Source organism: Aplysia californica, unplaced genomic scaffold (assembly GCF_000002075.1).
Source record: "Aplysia californica isolate F4 #8 unplaced genomic scaffold, AplCal3.0 scaffold00795, whole genome shotgun sequence".
NCBI lineage: Eukaryota > Metazoa > Mollusca > Gastropoda > Aplysiida > Aplysiidae > Aplysia > Aplysia californica.
Window position 1 is genome coordinate 243,915 of NW_004798065.1, and position 4,953 is coordinate 248,867.

At 41.5% G+C, this 4,953-nt stretch overlaps 1 long non-coding RNA gene across 1 annotated transcript; it reads left to right on the plus strand.

Moving 5' to 3' along the window:
• The first annotated feature begins 642 nt into the window (after positions 1-642).
• On the plus strand, positions 643-4,012 carry LOC106013321. The gene is made up of 2 exons (XR_001185315.2): positions 643-951; positions 3,666-4,012. It is a non-coding gene; the product is annotated as an uncharacterized LOC106013321 (long non-coding RNA).
• The last annotated feature ends 941 nt before the right edge of the window (positions 4,013-4,953 follow it).

Sequence of the window (4,953 nt, forward strand, 5' to 3'; positions counted from 1 at the left end):
TATATATATATATATGTTATGAAGGTTGGTGTTTGGACTCGGTAGGCCTAAACCAACCATACAGGATAGGGTAAGCCTAGCCTACATGATTGTACAGATCTATGATCTTGAACATAATGGCATAGCCTATTTTAACTATAATCTATAAGGAAAATAATAATGCTAGGCAAATAGATCTGTATACATGTAGTTGACTCAACTTTATTTTTTTTAAAGCAGATTTAAGTGGGTGGTTGGCGGGTGCTCTAGTGTGGTTTGCTTCTTCTTTCCTATCAAACATCTAGATCTATCGTCTTTATCTCCCCTCCTTCTTTTTTGTGTTTATTACTTTCTTGTAACACCTCTAATCTTCGGCACTTATATGACCTTATTGTGTTGCGAGTGCAGTAAAACTCTTTAAAAAACTTTTAAAAGACAGATATAAATTTATTTTGCGCATTTAATTTGTGTGATGGACATTATTTAGTGAACAATGCTTTTTGCCTCTTTCATGAGGTACATCCGCTATCCTCCTTTCTATAATTTTCCGGTTTATTTTACTAGCTTAAGGAATTGTTGGAAAAATCTTTGAGCGGATGTCGTCCACTCCAAGTCAGTCGCCATTTTGGTCGCCATTTTGCTCAGAGTAGCGAGTTGCAAAAGCTGTCTGCAGTTTGAAGTGTGTTGACTCACTACATTTAGTTTGAGACGATTTGCAAGTTATCCAGAACAATTGTTTGGCTGTCGAGTCGCTTTTCTGAAGATTTCACGTCGATCTTTAGTATCTTTGTCTTCCAGAGATCGATTCGTTCCTGTACTGAAGTAGAAGAGTCCTGCCTTCTCTTTGTCCTTGCCGCTGCCATGGGGAATTTTGCGTCACTTCTCCCAGATGAATCAGTAATAGAGTGTATTGACTTGGTGGAAGGTCAGTTCTATGGCCTGGAAGGACCGCACATGTTCTTGGGATTTGAGGTGAGAAGTGATGATTTCTTAGTTGGTTTGAATTTGGAAGGAGAGCGGCTGTTGTAGATCTATGAGGTAGATATTCTAACTAGATTCTAGATCTAGATCTAGTGAAGGTGAGCCAATTGTCAGTGCTCCTTTGGCTGGAGGGCCGGCATGGTACAGTGACTGGTTGAGGCGGTTGGCACGGAGAGAGGTGAGGTGGGCTACTGGACCTATTTGTGGACAGGAGCTCTCTATGATGTACTGTGGAGGAAACCGATGAAGGTATGTGGACATGATGGTGGCTAAGTAGATCGCTGAGTCTGAGTGACGGACTTCTGTACTGTATTGTATGTGTGGCAAGTGTGTGTCTGGGTCCGTGTGTTGTTTACGTTTTATTCTATAATTCTGTTGATGTGTGTATGGTTTTTGTATTTTTGGTTTTGCCCCCCCCCCCCCCATAGAATCTAGATCTAGATTAGATCTAGTGTATGTACATGCATGTCTGAAGTCCAGTCAGACAGTTCATTTTTTTAAATGGGTTTTTGTGAGGATCTCTCTCTCTCTCTCTCTCTCTCTCTCTCTCTCTCTCTCTCTGTCTCTCTCTCTCTCTCTCTCTCTCTCTCTCTCTCTCTCTCCCTCTCTCTCTCCCCCCCTCTCTCTCTTTCTCTCTCTCTCCCTCTCCCCCTCTCTCCCTCAGGGAATTGGCTTGTCCATGACTTGGATTGGAACATGCAGACATTTTTTTCTTTGCTTTTTTATGTTGTAGAAAGTCAATGTATGGATGAGTGTGTTGTTACTCTTGTGTTCATCTTAAAATAGTTAAATGTTTGAGTTTATAATTCATTAGATAAAGGTAAGACGCCATAGTACAACCAGTAATTTGTGGTAGGAAGTGCGCCAGTCTCAATAGGATTTACCTTCTTTACAACCTACTAACACAGAACCTTTGTTTGTCTCTTGTCATATATATGGCCAGTCAAGTAGGTATTTCATCGCTGATCATCAGTTTTATTAGTAGTAGCAAGGGAAAAAGACAATTAATATTTTTAGGGGAAGAGGAGGGGGAAAAAGACAGCTGTAGGAATTGATAAGGGAGGATTTCCGTAACGAGCGACCACAAGTCAGTATGAGACAGAGTAGAATAGAGGGCTAGGGTAGGAGTAGGGTTAGGGGTTGGTCTCTTTTTTGTGTTCTTTGTTGAGGTGGTAGCTCGTTACGTAAGCCCTTCCATTGATAGTGTTATAGTGATGAGAGCTGAGATAGATTTAACAGCTGGGAGTTGTGTTTTTTTTCTGTGTTTTTTTTCTTATTTAATTTGTTTGTGAGGCTGGTGCTTTGACTTTGAAAGACTTGGGGTGGTGGGGCTATTCAGTCTGAAGAGGAAACTGGGTATGAGGGGCTGGGTGTCAAAGGGGAAATGACGCTCAATCCCTCATAGTCGGTGAAGTCGGTGAAGTCGAAGACGTTAGTCTCAGAAAGCTTAACAGTGACTACGGCAGTTCAGTTTTGGGGCAGGGCAGTTTTTTAAGGAGTTTAGGGAAAGGGGTGGAACACATCCACGAGCCACATGAAATTGAATATATATATATTTTTTTGAGTAGTTGATATATATGAAAAAAGTGTTTTAGTTTTATGAGTGTGGGCTGTTGGGGCTGAAAATCCAATAATGTTGATCAAATATGATGGTTCAGGGATCAGGGGGAACTGACCCTTGACCTTTCACTTTCATATTAGGTTTCAGTTTTGGAAGGCAAGGGAATCCAGAATGCCTGTATTTAGTATGATGGGGTAAGGCTGTAAGGGTAGTGGGCCCATCTTTTCCGTTTCAAATGATGGCAGTTTTAAATTAAATTTTGTGTTAACGTTTGATGATTGGGATTTTTGGTTTACTTGGCTGACCATAGTGTAGAGACAAATGTGTGTGTATGTATGTATATAGTAGAGACCTCAGTCTGAGCACAGAGTAGAGACCTCAGTCTGAGCACAGAGTAGAGACCTCAGTCGGAGCACAGAGTAGAGACCTCAGTCTGAGCACAGAGTAGAGACCTCAGTCTGAGCACAGAGTAGAGACCTCAGTCTGAGCACAGAGAAGAGACCTCAGTCTGAGCACAGAGTAGAGACCTCAGTCTGAGCACAGAGTAGAGACCTCAGTCTGAGCACAGAGTAGAGACCTCAGTCTGAGCACAGAGTAGAGACCTCAGTCTGAGCACAGAGTAGAGACTTCAGTCTGAGCACAAAGCTGAAGGTTTTTAAGACAGCGCAGTGATCTTTGCCACCGTTCTCCTCCTTGTCAGTTTCATGCCTTGCACTTTTTGGCTGTCTTACAACACTGTTTGGTCAAGTTTATAAAGAGATTCAGATATGTACAGGATGGAAGGTTACACAGTTTGATTGTGAAACGGTGCAGATCTGTTTGCTATGTTGAATAGATCTTGAAACTTTGAACAGTTTGAGCGTTGCTGTATTTTGTGACTTTTTATTTTGTGCGCTATGTTTTGAAATGCAGAACTTTGTCCAAAGTTGAGGTGCAGAAATAATTCAGTGTCAAACTTTTTCGGAAGCAGGATTCGAAGAAAAGAAACTCCAGTTTGGGACAATTTAAGTGAACATATTTGCCTTTAGACTTTTAAAAGGCTGTCTTTGTTAATTTTGTTTAACATTTGGCACCTTAGACGTTTTTCAAATTGTGATTGATGTCATAGATTTTTTCACTGTTTAAAACATCCACCTCAAAACAGGCGTTCCACCAGAGGACGGAGAGACACGTTGGACCGGCAAGAGAGGACGAGTCACTGGAGAGCCAGTCATGAAGCCGGAAGACGTGGTCACTCAGCAGACCTAAAGCCAAGACTGGCCTGAGCTGGATTTCCGGCAGAGACTGCCACAGTTCCCCTTCCCCATTCCCTCCCTTGCAGAAGTTGGAAGTACTGGGCCTCATCAAGGCGCAAGGGTGAACACCTTGTTCCAACCACAAGACACATGTCATGCTGAAACAGGAGCAGACTGTGTGGAGAGGTTTGAGCTGGGTGGCCAACACAGTACTACACTCACCAGTGTGAAGGATGAATGGAGAGTCTATAGGCAAGTGTGCAAAATGTGAGCTGTTGGATGTAGTTTGTTGGTGTGTTGAATGAAAGTCCGAACTTGAACTTCTTGTGTTTTTTTAAAACCCTTCCAGCCCCATGTGTGTATATTTTCAGCTGCACTTGCGCATCCCACGGTCCCAAGAGCATATATACTGTTTCAGGGGGTACCGAATTTGCGCATTTTCGAAATTTGTGAACCTAATTTAAACTTTAATTTTCATAATATTTGTACATTTACCTTTAAACATTGTTATATGTTATTATCTAAACCCTCATTACAAAGATACTACATGACTTTTTAAAATGCATGTCTCTTTTTCTGAAATACTGCTGTATTGGCTTATCATTTGTAAGGGAGTGCACAAAAATGGCTGGGGCTGGAAGGGTTAATGTATGTATGTATTTCTTGTAAGTAAATTGTTAAATGTAAGTTTTGACTGCTCCCACAACTAGTGTTATCTTTTATGTCATGTATATTGGGGCTGGGAAGTGTTACACTACAGGTTTTTCATGCTGTCCTCTGTTGAGTTCCCCTGACTGCCCAATAGCAAGGGAAATGACTCTGTCATGACTGGGTGAAAGACGATATCATCATAATGAGTTATTTCCCGTTGTATAAACTGATGAGATGGCCTGTAGGTTCCCTGCCTGCATGAGATGATCATTGATTGCTAGCTTGCTGCAGAGTTATGTGATAAAATAAAGGAGAATGTCACAGCACAGTGGCTGAGTGGGTATAGTGTGTTATGTGCACCTCTGCTTGTCAGATCACTGATGGTGTTGCAGGGAAAGTTTACCGTAGTTTAGTAATGCTAGCGTGTGCGTTTGTTGCCATTTTTTTTGGTCCAAAAGTTGCCACAAAAATGGTAAAAGTTGCCAAAAAAGTTGCCATTGATTTTCAAGATTTCAACTCTCTGTGACGACATATTATTTATATATA